Below are 27248 nucleotides of genomic sequence, written 5' to 3' on the forward strand. Positions count from 1 at the left end.
AGAAAAATGCCAAAGCAATATCAGGTATAGTGATGAGTTTATAGGTTATAGACAGGTACGTGAATTCAACACAACAAAGATTATGGAAGCATTTTAACAATTTTAAGACAATAACAAGCATAAGGTAGCAGTGATATCATGATGTCAGGTGGAGAAATGGAGAACCAAAGTAGTTCTTTGATTGCAGTGGGAGGCATGTAACTTTCAAAACGTTCGCGAAGTAATTACTGAAGAGAGAGGAAGTAGGAATGGGAGTCTCTGTATAGGTAAGGAATCCAGAGCTTCACTATAAGAGACATAGACCAAGCAACCCTGGCTTGTTATAGAGGGGAGTCCTATCAATGTTACAAAGGAAAGTCCATCAAATTTGTATTGCTGCATAATATTCTGGAGTATTTTGACTTCATCCTAGGGCCAGCATTTGCTGTGTTCCACGGCTACTGCAGGTAGAGAATGTTAAAAAGCCTGCCAGAGTTCAAATGGAACAAAACACAAGAGGGAAAGCTGAAGAAAAATGGAAAGTCGTGCTAAGTCCCAGAATAGACAGTATTTCTAGGTGGGCAGAAGAGGAGCCAACCTCTTCAAAACTCACATTGTAATTTGATTGTCATTATGGTAATCCCTGCGGGCGGGGCCATTAAGGGCGATTGTGCCATTTATTTAGAAGGGTCCATGTGTTTTAGGAGTATGTTCTCCCCTTTCATGTGAGATAGATTGTTTATAAATCAAAGCTGTTGCTCATAATACACTTTTACATCTTCTTACCTGCCTTTCTGCTTCCTGCTGTGAGGTGAAGCAGTGTGAGGACTCTCTCTCTAGAAGTGAAGAAATATTGAAGCCATGGTCGTGGCTTTCATAGCATCCCAAGCCATGGTCTAGCCAAAACCTCTGTACTTCATTGGTCATAGTCTTGGGTATTCTGTTAACACCAATAGAAATGGGTCTAAGACAAGATTTCAAATTCCTTACTTAATGTCACCTTAGAATTAACGTCTGATTTCTATGAATGCCTAAGCTGGATTTTTCTCTTCTATTTATTTTTCCTTCTTTCCATCTTTACTTTTGGCATTTTCTTTTTTATCACAGTACATATCTTTGTGTTTCTTCTTTTGCTTGCCAATATAGTGCCAAAAATCCTTTCAATCAAGCCTTTATATTATCCCAGGGTGTTCATGTAACCTATAGCCAAGGCTTACTAGCCTCTATTCACCTAGTATCATCCCTCTCTTGTTGCGGCCACTCTAGTGTCACTGCTGTCCTTAGTGATGATGTGTCACAAGAGCCAATTTTACTTCTAAGTACTAGAAGCTTTGGAGTTCTAGATATGTAGCAAGAATTAGATATCTGGAAGGGGTTAATAATAGTCTTCTCATCTTATTTGTGAACTAAAGTAAAATGATCGAGGCCAATGGCACACATTTGGTTATTTAAATTACTTAGCAAAGCCTGCATTGGAAAGTGCCTCTTCAGAATATAACAAAGCTTGATTCCTGGAAAGCCAGCCCTATAGTCCCCAAATGAAACTACGATACTCAGAAGTCCCTACCTCATGAAGCAAAAGGGTCACAACATGTGGTTATACTAGCAGCCCAAGGATGTTTTGGGAAACCAAGAGAGTTCTCCAAGAGTCAAATAATAGGAAGACTGAAGCAAAGATTTGATTAACAAAAATAATCTTTACTAGATAGTAACTAACTCAGCTATCACATTTTTCTTTGAAAAGTTTAAATTGAGATACCTAATCTCAGGCTCCAGAAATAGAGAGGGGATACAATATCACAATTGTAAGGTACTCTATATACTCCTGCCATCCCCCAAATCAGAAGAATCAGGTGTTCCAGGACAGACTGTTTCTACAAACACACAAACAAATCAATGAACTAGACCTTTGAGCAGAGATAATCAAATCCTTGACTTGGGGAATGTCAAGTCTAAGTCACCAAGCTCTGGTTTTTCACATGTACAGTGATGTTTCAACTCTGGTATAATAATACTCTCTTTACTTTGTATATTTAAAGCAACCACACCAAATAAGGCCTGTAAAGTACCACCTGGGTCTTGTCATTTGAGAAACCCTGACTTTAGTTAGATTCCAGTATCAGTGGAAGAGAGTGGCTCACCTTCGCCCTCATGAATGAACGGCAAGATTAGGAGGTTGGCAAATAGGTTGTCCTAGAAACGAGTCCCTTGTTTCCTTTTTGATATTTGGAAATAAGGTTCACAGAGGAAAGTAACTACTTCTGCTGGACTGAATGCAAAGTAAGAGCTGGCTAAATGCTGCCCTAGCTGCAGTATGGAGACAAAACTCACACCAGTACAAGGAAAACAGAAAGATTCCCTGAGAATTCTGGGAAAGGGATGGCTAAAGAATTTTTCCTTAGCTGAGGATGCCAAAGTCTTTGCATATCTACCCAGGTGAAGTGAACAGTAGGCCCAGGGCTACCTAAGATACAAACTCTGAACCGTCTCTTGTTGGGAACGCCTTGACAAGCAGCCAGAAAGCATCCCTTCTGTGCCCCTCCTCATCCCCACAAAGGACAAAGTACAGGCTGTTGCTTCAGGTGAGTACTGTTCTGGGAAAACAAGGAAAGCAAACAAATACTGCTGTGTGGTTGACTGGTTCCCAGGCTCCATTTCAAAGGCAGTCCCCTATGGCATTGTTTGCTCCTGTTTTTCCCAGCATAGGTGTTTGGTATCGACCAGACCTATTCTGAGACCTCCAAGTAAAGAAGCATTTTTTACAACGTGAAGCAGAGAATGTCCTTTTTTTTTTTTTAAGTTCTACCACATGTAAGAGTCCCCAGTTGTGCTAGTATCAAGACACTGAGGGTGAGAAAAATTCACATTTTAATGGCTTTTCTGAGGTAACTTAGGGGCAATTTTGTCCTTGATTTGAGCATAGCAGCCTTTATGGGGCAACAGTTCTCTTTCCACAGTGAGAATATGGAAGGAAAAGGCCAGATTATTAGGGAATTGCTTATTAGGGTAGACTTAAGAAAATAAAATGAATTTTAGAGCAAATAAATATTACACTATTATACTGTCTGGCATCATTAACAGGCATGCTGGAAGTCTCAAAACTTCTCCTCACTTTTTCTCGATCATGAGCATGGTCAGTTGGTCAGAAGGGCCTCTCTTCCAGCTTGGGTGACTGGCAAATTAAGTGAGCTTACTCCATTGTGAAGGAAAGAAGAAAATATGCCTTTAACTGTGAGGTAGAAAACGAAGATAGAAAATTTGAACATGGGTAAAAAACACATTAAGAAATAAAATTCAAAGGATACCTTCCAAGATGGGAAAGAGCATGGAAGGAATCATGTTCTGAGATTTGGCCCAGACTGGATTGGGCATCATAAGCTCAGTCTTGGTGTTCATGAAAGAGAACTTCTCCTGCCTTGCCTCCATTGTTGTAACTATTACTTCACATTAGGAAGCATAGCTCAGAAATCATAGCCAGAAAGATTAGAGCAAGATACAGAGCACAATACACATCTCCACCACCCAGAGGTATTTGAATTTTAACAGAACAAACACTGGTATAACCTGAGATCTTAAACAGGCCCCATAGGAAAAGTCAACTCCATAAGCATTGGTACCTGTCTGATGATTAGCTAACCATAGATGTGCAACCCATGGATTCTGCAATGGCATCACTAGAAAAAGTTCCTATTTAAAAAATATAATCCATGTAAATATAGTAAAATTCTTTCTTCTGTTTAATAGTTCCTTCTCTTAAGTAACCCAACATGCTGTATAAGACCTAAGCAATAGTACACAAGTTAGCCTCAGAAATGTATCAGCAGCTTAGCAGAGCAGAACAGTATTTGATATATGACTAGGAAGAACCACTAGGACAAGACTTCTCTTTATATGAACAGGATTTGTATTTTACCTGTGCATTCAGCATGGAAATTCTTCATCTTCTGTTGCTAGCAACAGATTCCCAACCACAAAGGAATATGTCGGTAATTTTATGGCCAGCCATAGAGTAGCTTGGATGGAAGCCTCTGACCTGGGTGAATTCTGATAATTTTTTCCTGGAATGAATTGCAACCTAGGAAGAAGAAGGCAATCATCTGGATCATGGGTGCAGTCATAGTGTTTGTAACATGTGTCTTCTATACCTGTGGCCCACAGGGGACTCTGGATTTAAAGAATTCAAGGAAAATCAACAGAGCATATGTCTAGAGTGTTTGTGATATGCTGGGCTCTGTCTCAAGAGACTTCTGAGGATGTTTTTTATAATAGCATCTTTCAGGCATCAAACCAAAGGTTAGGAAGTATTTCTGATGTTTTCACATCTACATGTAATGGCTGGATACCCTACAGGTTACTTCCTACCATGCCAAGTACCATAAGAGAGGTAAAATGAAAAGAATGGATTTTTGTTGTTGTTGTTGTTGTTGTTTTTGCAAAGTCACATACTTTAATTTTCCCCCTACAAGTTTGCTAAGAAAAGTTGTCAAAAGGCCCATGGAAAAAAAGGAATAACCTATCCTTTCTCCTTCACATAGCTAAGAGTACAAATGAAACATTCTAAATCCCATATACAATTATGGCAGGTGGTGGTCCTGTTCCAAAATATATCTAAAAATGTCCTCTGAATGTATGTGCTAATTTAGATACTACATGTGAATTTAAAGGTGCAGATACATATAAGTTAGTATAATTTGTTTAAAGAAAAGTGGAATAATAACAACTAATATATTTATATGTATTCAATGTATTGTTTGAAGATTTCAAAAGCCTTGGCAATTTTAGCTGTTCTATCAATAGCCAAAGGTTCAAATGGCTAGCTACAAGCTTGCCTTCCACTTTTCTTTGACTCTTCATTAACACACACACACACACACACACACACTCACACTCACACACACACACTCTCAAAGAAAAATTAATTCCTAAAATAGCAAAGAGAACTTATAATTCTATTGCCTATTTTTAAAAATAATTCTTAAAATTTATAATTTTAAATTTCATCAGAAAATATTTCTGTGATTTTTAAAATAAAAACTGATTCATAATTATTTATTCATATATATGAAGTCTTTGTCAGCAGAGAGTTATGCATACCACATGAGTACTGTGTCTGCGGAACCCAGAAGAGGGAGCTGAAATTTTTGGAGATGCAGTTACAAATAGTTGTCAGCTGTTTTGTGGGTGTAGAAAATCAAACCAGGTCCTTTGCAAGAACAGCCAATGTTCTTAGTCATAGAGTTATCTTTCTAGTCCCTCACTGGTTAATTGATATACCAGTGTTAAATCATTTGTATTTTTGCTGTTAAATACATATTAAGATTTTTAATAATAAGTCTTTGCTGTTTGCATGTGTAATTTTGTCCATTTAGAACAAACTTTAGAACTATTTCCCCAAATTCCTATAACAAAAGAAAAGTGGTCATGTCAGAATTTAAGCATGTATCAAAGCATCAAATCTATAAAGTTTCTACTTAACTGCTTATTGAGTTTTGTGGCTTACATTAATTAGAATTCCTGAAATGTTCCATCACCAAATACAACCGCTGACAAAGATGCTTCTGATTGCGTTAAGAAAGCAGCCATCTATTTTTGCTTAGGTCTCTGTGTTGGAGTCTGTCCAGTGCATTTTCAACATCCATTGAGATAATTGTATGGTTTTCTCATTATTTTCTTATGTGATCTCTCACTCCAGTTAAATTAAACTGTTTGCTCATTTCAAAAATTTATGCCTTGTATAAATCACTCTCTTTTTACTGCATAGCATCCTGCATCAGGCAGGATTTCTGTGGGAAAATGAAAGAAATACCAAAGTGCAACCTCTGAAACAAGAGGAAAAACCACAGTCCATTTTATTGAGAAACTTAGCAGCATCAGTCCAGGTCTCCAGTGGCTATCACGGGAAACAGTCTGCTCTCCTTCCTTCTGAAAACTTGCCATTTGTCTCTATAGAAGACATTCTCCCTGATCATCTCTGACATCCTGCTGGCACCAGACTTCATCCAGGGTCAACTTCTATGTGGTCAGCATATGCTAGCACACATGATCTCTGCATCTCTGTTAGAGTTGCTCTTGTAGACCACAGCACGTGTTTCTCAGAAGATCAGGGTTCAGCTGTTGATCCTAGCATGCACGTGAGGACAATAGGGTCAGGTGGAAGTTACAATGCTTCCAGGTCTTCTGATGTCACGGACAGTGTAGCTCCTGACTGTTTATGGAGCACTGGTTTTCTATCATAGATAATTGGGTGCAGCCCTCCTTTTCTTTCTGAGCCTTGACAATCCCCCAGAGAACTCCTTTCTTCTGCCACTATTTCTCCACCTCCACCATTTCTCATGGTGGTCCCTCTTTCTTAATCAAATTCCAAACACTTAGTAAGTTGAGAGTGAAGAGCCTTACAGCTCAAAGCAATATTATATGAATTGATAGGATTCTCTGTCTGAGACATGCTCTTTAAAGTGTAACCATCCTGGAAGGAGTGACAATAGTCTAAGGAGACATAGAGCTTCCCCTTTACTATTGGACTATTAAAGCAACAGTATCTAGGAAAGTAAAGATTCCCCAGGAACCCACCATGGCTCCACCCAGAGCTGGAACTTGTTTCCCATTTCACATAGTTTTACTTGTTAAAACAAACTGAAGACCAAAAATATTTTTAAAATAATTTAAATTAAAAAAATAAAATAAGGAGAGAGAGAGAGAGAGAGAGAGAGAGAGAGAGAGAGAGAGAGAGAGAGAGAGAATATAAAAGCTGGACCATTTCTTGACAGAAATGCAGACTCCTTGCCTTCTATTAATGTAAACATCTATTATGATCACTCCCCCCCAATAGGTTTGGGTAGTCACTGGGCCTCTTTGTTCATCTTTCCAGTGTGACCACATTACATACACATGTTTTCTGTACTTTTCACTTTTCTGTGTTTCTTTAGTTTGTCTATTAGGATAGGTGGCCAAGCTGAGGCATTTTAGAGGGCCACTCCAATATTAATTTCATAGAGTCATGGCCAGCAGAGATCCATCTTTGTATGTCTGCCACAGAGAAGTTGGTTGAGCCTGGATGAAGCCTGGTGCCATGTGTCTGTTGGAATCATTTCATTCTCTGGGCTTTTTCTTACCTTTCCCATTTCAGCCCCCATCAGCTGTTTTGTTTTTTTTTTTTTTTTTTTTTCCCCTGTCTGGTGAAGCAGATAAAGGAGCATTTGGATTTGGTTTGGACTCTCACAAAATTTCTTGTTCATCATTTGTGAAGGTTAAGGTAGGGGGCCCATGTCCATTTCGCCACAGGGCTCCAGCTCAGGGAGACAGGACGAGGGAAGTTTGATTGTGCTGTCTGACAGGTGTCTGGCTGTGGGAAGCCACAGGACACTACTCCCGAGGTGGAGAAGCACAGTCTGAGGTACAGGACACAGCCAGAGCTGGCTCAGGGGTCCCCGAGCCTGCGAGGAGGTTGGGGGTGACAGATTCTCAGGTTCTTGGGCGTCCAGGTGCGGCTGAGATGCTGCAAAAGAGCTGAGAATGGAGTGGGGCTGGTGGGGCTGGATCTAGCCTGGCACCAATGGGGAAAGGAGGTGAGGGTGCTCCTGCTGTTCCCATGGGGATAGTTTTTGGCTGGGTGGCAGGGTGGGCTTAAGCTTGGTGGTTGGGAGCACAGGGCCTTCTTCTGTAGTTGAAGGCCTTCTCTCTGGCTCCCCACGGCAGATCCTGATAAAAGAGGCAGTCCATGGGTTTCAAGGTGTTTATTGTCATGGTGGAAAGTGGATGAGTAAAGCCATACCCAACTTCTCAGATGAGCTTGAGATTAACTTTGGCAGTGAGGGGTGTCTGGGAAGGAAAGTTCCATTGGCTAAGCCTCCAGGCCTTTAGGTACCTCATTATAATCGAGATCTGTTTTGAGCCTACATGACCTGTGGTCACATGCTCTACCTGTGAAGGGGCTTGGGGCATTGCCCTTACGTGTCTGATGGTCACAAATCTATGGAGGGCTATGGGCTAGTGACTGGCCTGGTTCCCTAGGAGTCAGGTGAAGTGCCTACCATCCCTCAGCAGGGATTCAAATCTCCTCAGCCGGGAGCCAGGGTCTTGCCCTGTCCCACACATTTGTCTACCTTAGGCTTTACAGTTCTTTTGGTTTAGAGGCTTCTTTGAGTTTTAGAATTCTTTTTGAAGCATTTCAGCAACTGTCATTCAGTGAGCAGCTTTGTTTAAGAATCTTCAGAGCCCTTTTGGTTCTGCTAAGCTGTGCTGATGATCTCAGCAGGCATTTTAGGTTGAGAAGCTCTTTGTAGCAAATCTAATCCTGTTGAACTGTTTGGCCACTCACCATGTGTCAGAGAAGAGTGTAATGTGTTGGTCTTTTAGGATTCTGTGGAAGCTGTCAGGGTTCTATGGGATTATGGGTTGTTGATATCACTATTGTGATTGCGTAGACATTAAAATATTAAGTCTGTCTATAATGGTGCCCTCTAGGGGGAACTGCACTGAGGAGACCTTTTGTTAACTTATATTCTTCAAAGTAGCACAGGAGGACAGTGATCCTCCATGATGATGGCTAGAAAGCTAGTGCAAACCTCTGGCCACTTCCTTGTTTTATTGTGCTTTTGAACTTATTGATCTTTGACACTCCTATTCTTGGCATGAAGAACTGACAGTGTGTGTTAATGTGTGAGTGTGTCTGGGTGGGGGGGGAGTAACTTTAAGACTCCATTAATATACAAGAGGTATTGTTTCTGTGTCTTTTTTGCTCTAAAGAAAAAAGCAGTTAAGAGAAAATATAGGGCTGGGGATTTAGCTCAGTGGTAGAGCGCTTACCTAGGAAGCACAAGGCCCTGGGTTCGGTCCCCAGCTCCGAAAAAAAGAACCAAAAAAAAAAAAAAGAGAGAAAATATAGGGATGTTATGGTTAATAGTAACAATTGAGACTGAAAAAAACAAAGTCATGCAGGCTTACCTGAACCTTACCAGACCTGACTGCTGAGCTTCCTTTCAGGACAAATGTTTTCGCTCTGGAACTTACAAATATTAATTCTGTAAACTAGGCTTTAAAGAAAGAAAAGAAAAAAGAAGGAAAATAAAACAACAAAAGCTTGTTAAATGATTTAGGAGTGATACTTGATCATCTAAATCAAGTATTTTAAAGGACAAGCATCTTAAAGACTGACCTGAAAGTACAGTTTATTAAACAACATTCATTGTAGACATAAGACAAAAGTTTTCCTAAATTACAAAGTTTTGAGTTTCCTATAAATTTTGACCATTTTCAACCAAAATAAGTTTGAGAAAATTTTAAATTATATTTATCTTTAGTCGTCAACTATAACAGAAAATGAAGACCCAAATGTGATTTTGTTAATGCTCAAAAATTTCTAAACTAGGAGTGGCAAGATGGCTCAGTGAGTATGGATGCCACCAAGGCCAGAACCTGAATTCAATCCCAAGGGTCCCCCTGATGTAAATATTAGTCAAATCCTTAACACCGCACTCAAAGCAATATCTCAGACTATAAAAACATACTTAATATTTCTCATCTAAACAGTATATCCATAAATAAATACTTAACTATTTTCTTTAATGATTTGCTATTGTTGGTATTATTGTATACAACTTCATAAGTGTTGTCTGTTAACATTATGTAGACTCATCACTTCTGACATAAGAACTAGAGTCAAAACATTATGGACAAATGGCTCTCAGACATGGTTCTTGACAAAGGTTGTCATTTACCCTTAGCTTCTACTTACATTTAGGTTATGACATTTGCATCAAAACAAAGAGTGTGACAATGGAAGCATGCTGGGAGGAATGAAAATATTTTAAGAGACACTTGTGCCCCCTCTCCGAGGCTATTCAGACTATTGAAACAGTCTCTAAGAAATTAAAATTTCCCAAAGAATCTTATGGTAGGAAAAGGCAAGGGCTAAAACATTACAACAATCAGAGAGGGTACTGATCTCCCAAAAAGAGACTTCATACAGTTCCCAAGATGTGTCTGGCCACCCTCAAAGACAGACTGAAATAAAAATTAAGTTCATCGCAGCCTTATTTATAATAGCCAGAAGCTGGAAAGAACCCAGATGCCCTTCAACAGAGGAATGGATACAGAAAATGTGGTACATCTACACAATGGAATATTACTCAGCTATCAAAAACAATGACTTTATGAAATTCGTAGGCAAATGGTTGGAACTGGAAAATATCATCCTGAGTGAGCTAACCCAATCACAGAAAGACATACATGGTATGCACTCATTGATAAGTGGCTATTAGCCCAAATGCTTGAATTACCCTAGATGCCTAGAACAAATGAAACTCAAGACAGATGATCAAAATGTGAATGCTTCACTCCTTCTTTAAAAGGGGAACAAGAATACCCTTGGCAGGGAAGAGAGAGGCAAAGATTAAAACAGAGACTGAAGGAACACCCATTCAGAGCCTGCCCCACATGTGGCCCATACATATACAGCCACCCAATTAGACAAGATGGATGAAGCAAAGAAGTGCAGACCGACAGGAGCTGGATGTAGATCGCTCCTGAGAGACACAGCCAGAATACAGCAAATACAGAGGCAAATGCCAGCAGCAAACCACTGAACTGAGAATAGGACCCCCGTTGAAGGAATCAGAGAAAGAACTGGAAGAGCTTGAAGGGGCTCGAGACCCCAAAAGTACAACAATGCCAAGCAATCAGAGCTTCCAGGGACTAAGCCACTACCTAAAGACTATACATGGACTGACCCTGGACTCTGACCTCATAGGTAGCAATGAATATCCTAGTAAGAGCACCAGTGGAAGGGGAAGCCCTGGGTCCTGCTAAGACTGAACCCCCAGTGAACTAGACTGTTGGGGGGAGGGCGGCAATGGGGGGAGGGTTGGGAGGGGAACACCCATAAGGCAGGGGAGGGGGAGGGGGATGTTTGCCCGGAAACCGGGAAAGGGAATAACACTCGAAATGTATATAAGAAATACTCAAGTTAATAAAAAAAAAAAAAGAATCAGGGATGGAATAATGCCGTGAGCAGGATTGTTTACTTCTGCACACTCCTTCAATTTAATCCTAAACTTCGTATCAGCACCCCAGAGATGGACTTGCAAAGATAACTTGTCCTCTTCACTCTTCTTTCTGACATGACATTCTTGTGTCTTTTCTCTTCTCCCTGCCACTCTCTTTAATTGGCTTGGGGAGGATAAGAACCTGAACCCAGCTTGTTAATGCTGCCATGGCCCAGGCTTGTTTCCTAATACAACAGATAACAAAAGGGCCTCTTTTGTGTTGAGTCATTCCCTTTAGGGCATCTCTGAGGATTGTAAATGAAACCCACCCAAGGGTGACTGGAACCATTTTCAGCCACCTGTAGAATAAGGAAAGTAAATCAGTGGTAATGATGTTAGAGCCTCTTGCAGAAGTTTTGTAAAAATTAAGGACTAGGGTACATCCAGGCAGGAGCAGTTTTAATAGGTAAGTAAGCAAAACAGCTCAATAAGCCAAGAGAAGAAGGCCATGTATATAGTGAGGCTGAAATGACCCTTTGAAGGGACTGAGTTTGTCATGGGCAACTGTGACGCCCCAGGAAGGGCTTCCCAGTGAAATGTGGATGGTGAGAAAGTCAGACTTCTGTGGCTTTCGGCGGGGTTGAGGCTACCCATTCAGAAGCAGTTTGATGCCTAGAGGCTGTGAATAAGGAACAAGGGCAGGGCAGTGAGATTTACCCAGGTATGTTTGTCATGGTTTCCAGCAGAGTTTGGCTGCTCAGGCTAAAACTGCCTCAGTCTGGTGCTTTTCAAATTAACTCATGTAAGAACCAGAAGGACCTTTTCTTCCTTGTTTGCCTTGCACTGAAATCAGGAGAGGGATTTAGTGGCTTCCACAATCAAGGAAACCAGCAAATATTCTGAACTCACTCGGTTCTCTTCATCTTTTGCCTGCCTTCCTTTCCTGACACCTCCAAAGATCATCTCACCCAGCAGCAAGAACATAGGCTTGCAGGTCCTATGTACTTACCAAATTTGGTCCTTTGTCTTCCCAATAGTGAAAGTGCAGAGTAAAGGACAGTGAGCATCCTCTCCACATGCTTTGTCACTTTAAAAGGAGAGCTAATACTAATTCTATAGTGTTTTGAAACTGTCTTTCTGCTTTACAACTGTACATTATCCTTTCCTATAGAAGAGGAGAATAAAATGTAATTTTTCCTCATTAGTAAAAAATAAGTGATCTTTTAAACTAGAACAGCATGCATTTAAAAAAGACAATTCTGCATTTTATTATCAACTTGACTGATTAATTGTCACCCCTCACATTTGTTGATGAGTAGATAACAATTGTTATTTAATTCTTTGGGTAAGAGGTAGTAGGAGACTATCCATGCCATTGTATTTCTTATGGGCTACCCTCCTCCCCACCTGCAAACTGCTATCTCTGCCTATCAATAATTATGAATCGAGTATGTGCAGATGCTTGAATCTCATATGAATATGATGAATCATTGTTCATTCCTCCTCTCTCATCATTCTCTCCCTCTCTCTTGTGTAATATGATCATAATGTCTGAGATGTGTTTGTTAATTAGATTCCCACAGGTACTTTGAGGTATCAGGTGCCATTGGCAAAAAAATTTTCAGATGATGTGAAAATGGACAGTGGATTTCCTCTACTTCAGTTAGGAAGGCTCCAAGACACAGTATTAAAAACACATATTGCACTGAAAGATGGTGTTTGATTAACAATATATAGAGTCTCTTTTTAAAATCAATAAATTTATGTTCTGTTTCCATTGAGATAACTATATTAGTACAATTCCAAGTGGAGAACACTAGGATTCACAGCCGTCAGAGCATAGCTCTCAAGGATAACAAACAAATTTTGGATGTTTCACTTCTTAAAACGGGGAACAAAATTATTCATAGGAGGGGATATGGAGGCAAAGTCTGCAGCAGAGACTGAAAGAATGGGCATTCAGAGTCTGACCCACATGTGGCCCATATATATATATACAGTCACCAAAACTAGATAAGATGGATGAAGCTAAGAAGTGCATGCTGACAGGAGCCTGATATAGCTGTCTCCTGAGAGGCACAGCCAGAGCAAGTCAAATACAGAGGTGAATGCTGGCAGCAAACCATTGAACTGACAATGGAACCCCCATTGGAAGAATTAGAGAAAGGCTTGAAAGAGCTGAAGGAGCTTGCAACCCCATAAGAACAATAATGCCTACCAACCAGAGCTCCCAGGGACTAAACTACTACCCAAAGACCCATGGCTCTAGCTGCATATGTAGCCCAGGATGGGCACCAATGGAAGCAGAAGCCCTTGGTCCTACCAAGGGTGGATGCCCAGTGTAAGGGAATGTTAGAGGGCAGGAAGGGGTGGATTGGGAGGGGAACGCCCTTATAGAAGAAGGGGAAGGGATAGGGGGCTTATGCACAGAAAACCAGGAAAGGGAATAACATTTGAAATGTAAATAAAAAATCCAATAAAAAAAGAAGAAAATAACAAAAAGCTAAGAAAGATGAAGAAAATGCCATATATATATATATATATATATATATATATATATATATATCATGTTTAATATCATTCTTATCACTGTAGTGATGAGAAGAAAAATTGCAATAAGACTAAGCAAACAATTTACAATGTTAAAATAAACAGTACCTTCCAACCCCCCTGACCTCAACACAAAAAAATCTCAGGTGTGCCTTTTTTAAAAAAAAAATCTTACTTGACAATACAGTATTATTATAATATGCAAAAGGTCATTTTAGCAATGCAAACTTGGTTCAGTTAGTCCAAGTTATCCTATGGATCAGTGGTACCCAGAAGGCACATGGATTCCCAGCCTGTGACTTAGCAGACTCCATGGTTATCAGGTATAAATTAAAAGATACACAGAAAGGAGCAGAGAGAGCTTATACAGATTTTTCAAATATGGAACAAAGTAGCTGGTTGTATTTCCTTCTTAGAATTGTTACCTTACCTGGAGCTGGCAGCAGGAAAGACCGTGTGTTATGATTTTTTACTGTTACAAGACATGTATGAAGGTTTGTGCATCTGTGTGCCATGAACAGTTTGCAAGTGGTTTGTTTTGCTATGACAGCATTATAGAGTAAATTACTGCTAACGGATTATTTACAGGCAGTAGTTGGCCCTGAGGGCTTCTCTTCCTCGTCTAGGTGATGGACTCATGGATATGAAATTTCCTGTCTGTACTGTTGTCCCATGAAACTGCTTGATTCTAGTAAATGCAGGGCTTGGCAGTCCTTGATGAAGTATATTTATGAGTTAGGTCCAAATGAATCCCAAACATATGGCTAAAATTTCCCTTGGAATATCTAAATTAAAGGTGGAAAGCATTTCAAAAAATGTGCTGGGGCCTTGCGACTCCTCAGGCCAACATTAAAGTTAGAGTGATTTTCTCCAAATCAGAACTCCAAACTTACCTGTACTGTATCGTACTTGAAGGTCACCATTTTGACTTTCATGGTTTCTGTACCCCTAGGAAGGTCACCTTGAATTCTAGAAGTGGACTAACTCAACCTTAGGCAGCCACAGATCAAGTTACACTTTATGTGTAACACCCTCATTGTCTCCTCCAAGTTCCTGCCTTCTCCAAACCTCAAGCACAATTAGTGCCAAATGCATAGGAATAAATGAGACCTAGGAAGCCATCCAAACAGAAGCCTTTCTCAGGCAGAATAACATGACATTGGCTTTCACTCCCACAATGCAGAGCCATAATGGATTTATTGACATAATTTCTAAAAGGAAAAACAAACATGGAAAACTATCTGTCACTACAGTGTCTTCATTTTAGAGATAAACAAATCTGCAATGATCATATGATCTTGACATTATTTTTGTACATACTATGTTGACATTCTCAGAGAAATGATTTCAAAGTGACTCCTGAAGTTATACATTCTTCTTTATTTCTGTCCTCTTCCTTCTTTAGATGAGGTATATATCTTTTAAAGCCTCTTAAAAAGTTATGGATGTGAATAAGATCACTTTCTAAATCACCGTATAGTAGTTTGCCTTCTCCCTCCCAAAAGTGTTACAGCAATTTTCCCTTTAACTTTGACCTTAGTATTTAAGTGAATCTCGGACCTCCACACCAGGGAGTTAAAATCTGGGGACTGGTATCTGGTAACACACTGTGTATATCACCGAAGAGACTAGTTGTGTCCCCACCAGTAAGAGTGGTTTTCTTCCACCCAGTGCTTCCTGCATTCAGTCTGCTATGTCATCACTAGCTAATATTTTTGGGGTCTGATCATGCATATACTTATGAGAATTCAAACCTGTTACAGGTCACTGGAGTCAAAATGTTCTTTCTTGTTAATGCTTTGATTAAGGACTGCAAATGGCACAGGATGATGAGCCAGTGTCATTACAACAATCCTGAAGCTATAAACTGTTTCCTCTCACTTAAATGAGCTGGGAACATTTTTACTTAGTGGAGTTTTCAATACAGTCCCAAAGGACATTGACTTTCCTTCTTTTATAATGGCATATATCACACAGAAATATCTTTCTTCATCCAGAAAATTTTCACCAGACTTTGTGGGTTGTCACATGGCTATAATCCTAGCATTGATGGTAGAGGCAGCAAGACTGAGTTCGAGGCCAACCTCAGCTCACAGTGAGATTTTGTTTCAGAAACAAAAACAAACTAGAGAGAAGTCAGAGCTTCTGAGAGACTGAAAGAACTCCAGCCAAATCAAACTCACTTGTCCAGCATTATGAACTGGCATTCTTTACTTTTTTGTTGTTGGTTTAGTTTTTTAAACTCTAATCTTGACACTTTAAAGCCTTTGTAATTCTACAAACATGAGTTTGGATAAGCATGTTTTCAATAGACTGAAAATGGAAAAAAATTAAAAATTGAGATCAAACAGCATCTCATTGTTCCCTTCTGTGTCCCCATTACTTCTGTCTAGATTTTATCCTGGCCAACCCTGCATGGAGGGAGCTAGGAACGTTGGAACAGATGATGTCTTTGTGGTGTGTTCTCAAAGATCCTCAAGTAACAGTTCAGACTTCAGTCTGGAACAAAGCAATACCTCTTCCAAGTCAGTGAGATTCCCCAGAGACTGGGTTAGCAGGAAGAAGTCCATTTAAATAGAGATGCTAAATGAATGGTGCCTGTTTCAGGCATATCTGTTCTGTGCAGCTATCTCCTCCCTCTGTCTCTAGCCTCCCTGTGTCTTGAATCCCTGGCTCACTCCCCTAGGCCTTAAATCGGGTCTGATCTTGCTCTCTGACTGGAAGGAAAAGTGCACTTCACCATTGTGTATTAAATGTACCAGCTCAAGTTGCCCATCCATGTCTCCCCATTAGTCAGTGGACGCCAACTGTTAGTGGCAACCTGTTCTCAAAGGTGTTTCTGCTTTTCCCACAGTGTTTTCCCTTGAAAGGAAGCAAAATAAAAGTAAGTTTTCTTAAAATAGGATTATTTTCCTATTTTTTAGCATAAAATGGTACTGCAGTCTCATTGAAGTATGAATTATACTTCATTTTTTCCAAGAACATACTATGTATGTGTCCATGTATAACACGTTTGAATAGTCCAAAATTGCCTTAATTTTTGCAGCATGTGAATGATTATTAATCACATTTCTGTGTTTGTTTGTGATTACTAATTCTTGTGTGCTCACACACAAAGTATGCCAAATGTCAAGTCAGCATCTTCCATAATTGTTCACCTCCTTACTTTGAAAGACATGGCCTCTCACTGAACCTAGAACTCACCAACTGGCCTAGACAGGCTTGGCAGTGATCTCCAGGGATCTTCTTTCCACATGCCCATAGCTGTGGCTCCAGCTGCATGCCACTGCCTTTGGTTTGTACACATGTGCTGGGTTTCAAACTCAGGTCCTCATGTTTGTACTCAAGGCACTGTCCTGCTGTTATCATCTCCCTTGCCTCTGATTCATTTTATTTAAAGAAGTAAGTCTCATGAACAAAATCAAATATATCAGATTCAGGGGAGTCATACACAGGCAAAAAAAAAATCCAATAGAATAAAAGATTGGTATTCTTTTCCTTTATTTCATACATATTTCTGAAGGATACTATGATTCAGGAAATGCACATGAACTATCATGACACTAAATTCATATATGTATATTTCAGACATTAGTAAAAACTGTAAAATTCCTATCTGGTCAGTTTGACTGACTTAGATTTACTTAGAGTTTGTTGTATTGGAGTGATGAAGTTTATCGCTTTTGTCCCTTGTTGGTCAACTTAACTACTTAACCACCAACAATTACCCAATTAAAAAAGTCAAACCAATTGCAGTGGTCTTCATTCTAATTCATTGAGGTCACATAACTAGAAATTAAGAAATTTATGCATGTGTGTGTGCATATATGTGTGTGTACACCAGTATGGGAGTGCATGAGTATATGTGTATGTATACATGTGGGGTCAATGGGTTGACATGAGGTTTTGGTTTTCAAGAGTCATTTTGATGATGATAGTGATTTCTGAGACAGAGTCTCTTACAGGGATCCAGTGGCCATTGTTTGAAGCTGTGAAAGTGAAGCTTGTATTGTGTTGGAGACATCAAGACGTTGGAGATAACAGAGCAATGACAGGATATCTGTCAATACTAGCTGCAAACAGGAAGCAGCTCAAGAAAGAGAAGTATGTTGCGCTCAGAGAAGCTAGATGGAAACAGCCATCTAAGATTGGACACAGAGCCAAATTGGAGTTTTCTTTACTGGGTTTTGGTTTTGCTTTGGTCTAGCATTTTCTCTTTATGCACCAATCCCTCCCCTTTGCAGGAGTAATATATATTCTGGGCCATTGTACATTGGAGATACATAATTTACTCTTTTATTTTATAGAGGCTTAGAATTAAGAGATTACCTTCCATATCAGAAGACTTTGGACTTCTTTTAAACAGTCCTGAGACTCAAAGGCTGTGGGACTTTGGAAGTTGAACTAAATGCATATAACATTATGAAATAGCTAGATGGCCTAGAGAGTGAAATGCAATGGTTTACATAAATGGCCCTCATAGGCTCATATATTTGAATGCTTAGTCCCCAGATGGTGAAACAGTTTAAGAACTGTATCACTTGGGGTGGGCTTTGAGTAATTAGAAGCCCATATCATTTTCAGTTAGTTCTTTTTCTACCTCATATTTGTGGAAAAATTGGAACTGCTGATTTAGCACCAGGCCTGCCTTCTTGTTACCATGTGTCATATTATAACAGCATGAACTCACCTTTTGAAACTGTTAGAGCCAATAAACTATTCTAGAAGTTGTTTTGGATGGTCTTACCACAGCAATAGAAATGTAGCTAAGATAGTATTTATCACCTCTTGCTTTCCATGGTTTTAGAGTTTCTCTTGCAGGGCTTGATGTTATTCTTGGATGTTGGTCTTGCAAAGTGATCAACTTGGTTCTTTTAGTTTTCATCTCCTGTAAGACACAGCTATACCACTTCTAGGCATATGCCCAAAGGCCTCAACACCCTCCTCCACAGATACTTGCACAGCCGTATTCATTGTTGCCATGAAATAGAAGCAACCTAAATGTCTTTCAACAGATTAATGGATAATGAACATGTGATGTCTATAGAAAATGGAGTAGTACTCACCTAGAAACAAAGATGAAAACATGAAATTTGCAAAAAAAATGGATAGACTGAGAAAATATATTGTGTGAGGTAACCCAGACCAAGAAAGACAAATACTTCATGTTCTCTATAAACTTTAGTTCCTAGCTCCAAATGCCCAGATGTGAGTATACAAGAGGATGTGTCCCAGAAACTAGAAATATATAAAGGAACCAAGGGTAGATGGGGCATTGGAGTGAAATGGCAGGACACTGGAGATATGAAGTAGGAATTAGAATAATGGGGAGAGGGTTTCTATTAGATAAGAATGTGGGTAGTCAATACATAAGTGGGAGGTAGGAAAAAGGACAAATAACATTGAGATTATTTAATAAAACATCAAAATAATTTTACTTTATATTCATTTAAGTTATAAACATATATAACACATAAAAATAAATGTGCACATATGTGTATATCTTAAAGAATTTAAGCCACTTGGACTGATCATGTTTTTCCATAGGAATCATAGACTATAAAATTCTAGTATTGGGTATGACAATTTTCCATTTGAATGGTTGGTCATGGTAGTCCAAGTGACTACCAAAATCATGTAGGTTACTAATTGGACTCTTTGTGGTCTCTAGGGTGTTAAGGAGAGGACCCTATTGCTAAAGACACTTTAGAAATAAGATACAGTGACTAGAGATAAATTTAACCTGAATGTCTCCTCCTTGTGGTAGTTTCCATGGTACCAGAAAATACTATGCAAGCTTCCAAAGGAGAAAAGCAATTAAGCAGGTCTTTACAGGCACAATACCTATGAGCCATGAGAATTACAAGCATCACAAGATATGCGTAAAAGTGTAATAGGTAGCACTCACATGTTGATGGCAACCAACAGTTATCTAATTAGACTCATTCAACAAAAGGAAAATCATGCCTGATACGGGAAATCTAGGCAGAGTCCTAGGCTAGTGAGGTCATGAAATCTACTGCCTCTTTGCTAGACCAGCATAATTCAGTACTACATTCTAAATTGCATCCTTATACCTAATTGTATCCAGAGACAAGAGTAGCTATCACCTCCTCATCAAAGAGACCCCTCTGAACAGCAAATTGACACCATCACAGAAAACCATGAGTGACACAAAACAAAACAGAGATAGCCTCAAGGGATATATCTATGTCACAATTCCTGCATCTATGGTTTAGAAAACCTTGTGGAAGAGGGGATAAAAGATTTTAAGACTCAGAATACCATAAAGTCCCCTGTGAAATAGTCTTCACTTACAAATGGCTATGTATATATGAAAATGATGTTATTTAGTCAATAGTAACATCGTTAAAATAAAGACTCAATAACCCTTTTTATGTTCAACCAACCAATTACCAGTTAAAGATGAGTCTGAAGAATCACTTTCTTTTATAATAGAAAAATAAGATTATGTATTATAAACTACCTACGAAGGACTTGAAGGAAAATTACATTGTAAACAACATTGTATTTTAGACAGAAAAAATAATTTTGAAGAAGTTTTCATACTAAGAAATCCCAAGCTTGCTTATCTGTGATGTTAGCTCTTAAGTCAAAAAATAGCAAGCTTTGATACATATAAATACAGAGGTTATTTATAGATAAAGAGATTACTGGAATGGATAGGTCTCTTGGGAAGGGAAAATAGAATAGATAGTTACAGTTATTGATGATGAGGTGTGGGTAAGGGCAAGAACTAGAGGCTCAAACAAGGAGGGGGAAAGAAGTGGAGACAATGAGGGATATCAGTTATATGGATATATATATATATATATGGAGGGACATCTAAAACTAAGGCCACTCGAGGGATTATATAGAAGTCTAGTATAATACAGTAGAAACTTGTGTGTGTGTGTGTGTGTGTGTCTATGTGTGTGCACGCGCGCATATGTGTGTGCAAGAATGGGTCTGTATTAGGTAAATTAAATCACTCTCCAGTACCAGAACTCTAGCTAGTAAAAGTTGTCAAATAACAAAGGAAAGGGTTGGGGATTTAGCTCAGTGGTAGAGCGCTTGCCTAGCAAGTGCAAGGCCCTGGGTTCGGTCCCCAGCCCCGAAAAAAAGAAAAGAAAAGAAAAAACAAAACAAAACAAAGGAAACCTAGCCCCAACTAGACATCTCTCAGCACCAATGAAACTTTAAGTTCCAGAAATGGTTACATGCACTCGAGTTGTTGTCCATAGAGACCCATGGGAATTCCAAAACAACCGGGCTATGCTAAGGTTATTGGTTGCTTTCCACACCCTGACTGTAAGGCTGAAGAGAGACCTACTCAACTCATTGAATATGACGAAGTTGAGTCGGTGCCTACCTAACACCTTCACCCTTACTTACTAGAGTTCATGGTTCTGGAAGGTACTCTGCACACTACCAAAGAAGAAAGGTACATATTAACTGAGCTTCAAACCCTTGTATTACAGCAGTGACCAGCCTGCAAATACACTGCTACAATCGTGACACAAAGCTTGTAAAGGCAACCAACCAGTATAGTATCTGAATTGAGTTAAGTCCCTCTCCATGAGATGGAACCCATACCCAATGCTTCTTGAGTGGCCAAGAATCTGAGGCTTGATAGGTCACAAACTAAGAAGAAATCTAAATACTACCAGTTTGTAGCAAGAAAATTAATCTTAATGCCATTTTCTACACTCTGTGATGTGTTGAGTCATCATCAGACGCTTCTTCCTGCAACAGATGTAGACAAATACTGAGACCCACAGCCAGACAATATGCTGAAGACATCTCTACATCTCACTGAACCTAGGAAAGTCAACTTGATGCTTACTTAGTGCTTTCAACCCTCAGACTAGTTTAGTGTTCGTGGTACAGAAAGGTACTCTGGCTGCTACCTTACAAACACCAACCCAGTTACAAAGCATCAAGTCTCTCCTCCCAAGGATCAGGAGAGTCTTTGTAGAAGGAAATAAAGATCGTAAGAGCCAGAGAGGATGGAGGGCCCCAAGGAAACAAGGCCTAATTAGAGCAAGAGAGATACACATGTGAACTTATAGAGATGGTGGCAGCATATGACAGGGCCTGCATGGGGCTGTGGCAGATGGTACCAGAGATGATAGAGCTGAAGACACACTAACATCTACAACCATTTTGATAACCATTTACAAATCAGAAAACAGTTGTCTCCAACTGGGTCTCACTGGGGATACAAACCAATCTCAAGGGAAGGTCCTATACCCAGAAGTAAATGGTTAACACACAAAGAAATGAGAATGACATATTTAGAGGTCTTTTGTTTCATAATGATTTGCCAAGGCACATGATATATACATATATACATAACATATACATATACATACATACATACATACATACATACATACATATCATGGCTTCCAGCTTTGTAGTTTTGTGTTTTTTTTATGTGATTGATTCCTTTGTGTACCAATGTGAAATGTGTGTTTCTGTACATTTCTCTTGTGCATTTTCTTTTGTTCTTTCTCTTCTGGTTTTGTTGTATTTGCTTTTATTTTATCTCTATTTTATTATCAGTATTTAGATGTCTGTTTTCTAAGAGAGATAGAAAGGGTTTGGAATTAATTGGGATGGTGATGGGGAGTTCTCAGAGAAGGTGGCAGAAGGAAAACTTGAATCAAATATAGTGTATGAAAAAATCTATTTTCAATAAAGGAAAGATTGAGGGAAAAAAGAATTCCTAGGTTTATCTGACTGGGCAGAAGGAGGAGAGATTAGACACTACAGAGTAAATAACACATTATACTGTGATGGTGTGCAATGCTGTGGAGAACTTGATAATAGGAAAGGGATCTGCAGGGTGTATTAAGCAGCACAGCTTGGATGCTGGCAAGGTCACTAACAAGTGGCATTTGAAACTCAGGTCATGTGTCTATCACAGGGAAAATGTTTCTAGATGGGGAAGAGGAAGTAAAAGGTTCTCAAAGTAGGAGAAATGTCTCAGGCAACAGAGTTGGTATGAAAAGAGTCAAAGTTAGGGCTGGCTCATGCCATGCAATAGCCCTTGGCTCTCTGACACATGCAGTGACCCTTGGTCATCATAGGTCCAAGACTTCCAGTTGAAGGAGATGCAGCAAGGAACTGGAGATACATACTGACTACACTCACCCAATTAATCATTTCAATACTCAAAACATGAACTTTGATTTATTTATAGTATAGTCTCACAATTTTTTCTGCTATAAAAAATTGGGAAAATTATACTAGATTTCACTTATTAATATTCAGCTTTCAAAATCATTTTTTAAAGGAAAGAAGTAGTATCAGTCAAATTAGACATCATCCACATCAGAGTTATTAGCTAGTGCATTCTGATAAAGGAATAGATCTGTACATTTTAGTATCTGATGATTTTTTCCTATTCTAAATCAAGGTTGAAAAGACAAACTACTCAGTAAATACTATTGGATAGATAGCTAGAATACTTCAAAATAGGTTTTAAGTCTTAAAATTTTTTCCTGATCTTTAAAATATCTATACATAAAAAATAAATTTCCCAAAGATATAGAAATCAATAAAGAGGAAATGTACATCTGCATGTGTGTATCCACATAAGTGTGATAATTTGGTAGCTTAAGTGTCCAAACCCTAATGTGTAAAGACTTGGCATTCAGTGTGATTAGGTTGAAATGGTGGAAACTTTCAAAGGTGGAGCCTAGTAAAGGCCTTCAGGTCATTGTGGGCATGTCGGTGAAAGGATCCAGCTTCAGTTCCTTCTATCACTCCTGGTGTATGTCTGTAAGAAGGCTGGTCTCCTCTGTTATGCTTTCTTTTCATGATGTGTTGACACAGGTACAAATCTGTGTGGCTAACCAATCACAGACTAAACTATAAAACTCTATGTCAAAATAGCTAGTGCTGTCTACGCTGACTTTTCATATGACGAAATACCAACAAGAGCACAGTGTGTCTATTCACTGTAGCGCAAAAGTCTACGAAAACATACACCCTGGTCACAACTCTCTCAAGGGAAATGGTAAACACTGAGTCAATTGCAGTGTACGAATATAAGACGATCAATTAAAGGTAAAATTTGAAATAAATCCCACATTAAATAGGATTAGTAGTTAGAAGTTAATTTACTTGAAAGAAAAACTATTGTTAAAATTACGAAAAGCTAACTTGATAGAAAACCAGAATCTAAAGGAAATATTCATGCAAAAGCTTATCTAATTATATGGATGAATTAAAATATATGAAGGAAAAGACAATAATATTGCTTTTCCAAATAACAAAGTGACAAAATAAGTGAAAATATTTAAAGCTGGCAGATTAAGGGAGTAAAAGGGTTATTTATTTATCCAGCATTTCGATAGCTTGTATTTCTCAGACACTTCTACAAAGATTTTAAATCTCTTTTTACTTGGTGCATTTGAGAGATGATCCAACTGGTAAGCAGGAATAAAAATGGATTCATTGGAGTAGAATAAAGTAAAAAGAGACTCAGAACTTACTATTTGGAAACTAGTCTTTTAATTCAATGAGTTAAAATATATTTCATTCAATTTTTAATGTTTGCAAAATATCAAAAAAAATCTTAGTTCCACAACATATCAAAATTAAATTCTAAATAGATTTGTTTAAATAATTATTAGTCATTTAAAATATTTTCTTTGATCCTTTGGTGGATAGTTTACTGTTTGAGTATTTTGCCAAAATTTTTCAAGCAATATCTAAAGTAGGAAAAAAATAGAAACTCCAAATGAAAGTCAATATGAGTTTAGTTGAAATTTTAAGTGTATATCAATAAAATAGAATTCATGTGACTATTAAAGAGATGGAGGCACGTCTGGAGGTACGTGGGAGACTACCCCATTCTCACACACCAGAAGGGAGAGGGAAAGTTAAATTTAATGGAGGATGTTGTGCATTTTTGTTCTTTTCAAGACAAAGCATACAAAAATAATAATTACATTAATTATAGTAATTACAAAAGTCGTTATTTGTTACTATGAGTCAGGTAGTATTTTATGTGCCTTACCTCTCAACAACCCCAACAGTTTCCCAGTCTATGGGGCCGCTGTGTTGGAAAGTCTCAATTGCCTGTAGTAAATGGAGGAGCTACATTCAAATCAGACAGTCTGGCCTCAAACTCTGTACCAACGACTTCTGTAGGCTGTGGATTCTCATAACATACGCTTTTAAATATTTTCTGGGTACAAAACAAAATAAAAATTTGTAGTTACCCATAGTAGATGAATAAGAATTATATCTTGGAATATATGGCCCATATTGTCACTTTATATCAAACTTACAAATTCATTTGAATTTACTTTTTTTTGTGCATGTTCTCGCTTTTTTTACACGATTAATCAAAAACAAAGAAAGTTTTCTCTTTTAAAATTTATTTACTTGTTCTTTAACCCTTTTTTACAGTCTAGACTTCATCCCCCTCCCAGTCTGCCCCACCACCATTCCTCATACCTCCCCCTACCTATATATAAAAGGATGCCCCCACCCCAACCCCAACCTCACCAGATCTTCCCACTCCCTGATATCTCAAGTCTCCAGGGTTAGGTGCATCTTTTCTCACTGAGGCCAGACCAGGCAGTCCTCAGCTGTATATTTGTTAGGGTCCTCATATCAGCTGGTGTATGCTGCCTGAGTGGTGGCCCAGTGTCTGAGAGATCCCGGGGGTCCAGGTTACTTGAGACTGCTGGTCTTCCCAAGTGGCCTAAAGGAAAAGAGACCCCCTCTGATCTAAGTACCTCTCTAGGGCACACAGATCAATGAAAGTGGAAGCTGCTGAACCTGAGAGCAAACAGCAGGCCGTTTGCCACCGCACTCCTTTCTTGAGCCAAGGGATGGGATTAGCCTGCCGGGCAGAACTTGGGTGCCAATCTCTTCCCTATCAGCAGAGATCAGAGTGGGTTACTGTCCTTCCTATTACCTCTTCCATCTATTGATCATGTCCTCTTTTTTCTGTGTGTCTGACACCACGATACCCAGGAGCTCAGAAAGCTGCTGGACTCAGGCTGCTCATTTACCCTCCCCTGGGAAGGGAGGTCTGGGACTGAGCACTGATTGGCTCAGTCCCTGGCAGAGGGCTTGGTTTCTTTGGCAAGGAAGAAGTCACTATAAGTCTCTAGATAGGGGCAAGTTTGCCACCTTCAAAGGAAAGTTAACCATGCCCTTCTCGGGAGAACTCAGGTGTCAAGCATGCCACAAGCCCTTGACTGCTACCTGAAACCTCCAGAATGCTGCATTGTTCTTCCTAGGCTTCTGAGGGTGAAATAGATCTAACCATTATTATGTGGACACAGAACTAAAATCGGTCCTTTTGTGATCTATATGGTAGGAACTGATAAAGTTCCTGGGGGTGAAAAAAAAGTCAGACTTGACAAAGTTCCAAGTCATCTCACCCATGTCCAGCTGAGGAGATTTCTTGGTGTTTTGTCTCAATTTCTCTAGATAGTGTAAGGAATGGGTACAAATCCAGATTATCAGTGCATCTGCTACTTGAACCCTCAACGTCAGGGAAAAGCTACGAAGAGAACTTTTTCCACAATGTTTATAAATTGTGTTAATACAAAGAGGTTCTCCTAGTATCTTCTAACAGTGAGTTATCAGGGTGAAAATGTTTATTTACAAGATCAGGTTATGAGAATAAAGTTCAAAGCCAGATGACATGAATTTAAGAAGAAATGTTTTGAAAAAAGTAATAGATAAAGCATTTGTATGTCATTTTTCTCTGGTTGTTTCATAAATTGTGTTTCTCTTTTGGAAGTCAAGGTTAATCTCTTGATATGACTTTGATAAGAAACTATTGACATTTGTCTAGGGCATTGGTGCTAAACTGTTTAGTCTCAGAACTTCTTTGCATGATTAAAAATTACTGAAGACCTTGAAGGGTCTTTGCTTATATGAGTCTGTTGTCTAAACTTAATCACAACCAAAATGTAGTTTAAATGAAGAATTAATTAAAAACCACTAATAACACTATCACACTCAGTTAAATACTACTAATGCTCACTTCAGCAAGACTGACAGCACGATGCCTTCATGTACAAGCTCACAAAAGAAGGTAGGGGACCTCATGTGCACCTCGCCTACGTATGATGGACAGAAAGATGAAGGGCACAGTCATATGCAGGTGTGTTCTATGGTGCTACGCAGCCTAAGGAAAATCCACTACAAACTCTTATAAAAATGACATTTTAAAATAGTAGTGCCTTCTTATTGTTAGTCTGTTCATGGATCCGACTGTAAAGATATGCCTCCCCCTGAGAGTTTCAGGTACCCACAAGTATCTTCAGGCCACATGGTGAGAAACTGTCGTCTAAGCAAACCAGCCAGTAAATGAGGTGAGATCAGGGAAAAAAAACTGGAGTTCTTGATCAAATATGATAACAATAATGTATAATTTCCATGAAAAAGTTACTCACTAGAAGATGCGTAGTACCTTGATTTAAGTGAGGTAAATTATGATTTTGAGACTCAAACCATGTAAAGGTCTGTTTTGAGAAAATCATGGGGGAAAAACATACATCAATATCATTAACGGCCAGATGCCTTCACGCACAGGCTCACAGTTAATGTTGAGGCAATCTGGGAACTTCTGGTCAATTAGATAATTGAGAGTTTATGAGCTGTTCAAAATTAGAAGTCTAATGAATTTTTTCTTAGAATACGTGCTGTATTAGGAGCAATTGTGTCAAGGTTATTTGCATAAACAACACTTTAGGT

General features: G+C 39.0%; 2 long non-coding RNA genes across 5 annotated transcripts in view; one reads left to right on the forward strand and one right to left on the reverse strand.

Moving 5' to 3' along the window:
- Positions 1-27248, forward strand: part of LOC120097772 (uncharacterized) — a 32799-nt gene that overhangs the window by 567 nt on the left and 4984 nt on the right. For 2 of the 4 annotated variants that reach the window (XR_015641289.1, XR_015641288.1), the window contains exons 2-3: positions 16366-16395; positions 17477-17615. This is a non-coding gene — a long non-coding RNA (uncharacterized LOC120097772). The remainder of the gene's footprint in view (positions 1-16365; positions 16396-17476; positions 17616-27248) is intronic. The other 2 variants (XR_015641290.1, XR_015641291.1) reach the window with 1 other exon arrangement.
- On the reverse strand, positions 22-25714 carry LOC102549623 (uncharacterized). Its single transcript, XR_015641292.1, has 7 exons — positions 25453-25714; positions 24544-24714; positions 8923-9011; positions 3893-4054; positions 3092-3208; positions 766-919; positions 22-227 (listed from the first exon to the last, which is right to left on the reverse strand). It is a non-coding gene; the product is annotated as an uncharacterized LOC102549623 (long non-coding RNA).

This window comes from Rattus norvegicus, chromosome 17 (assembly GCF_021556685.1).
Source record: "Rattus norvegicus strain SHRSP/BbbUtx chromosome 17, alternate assembly SHRSP_T2T, whole genome shotgun sequence".
NCBI classification, from domain to species: Eukaryota; Metazoa; Chordata; class Mammalia; order Rodentia; family Muridae; genus Rattus; species Rattus norvegicus.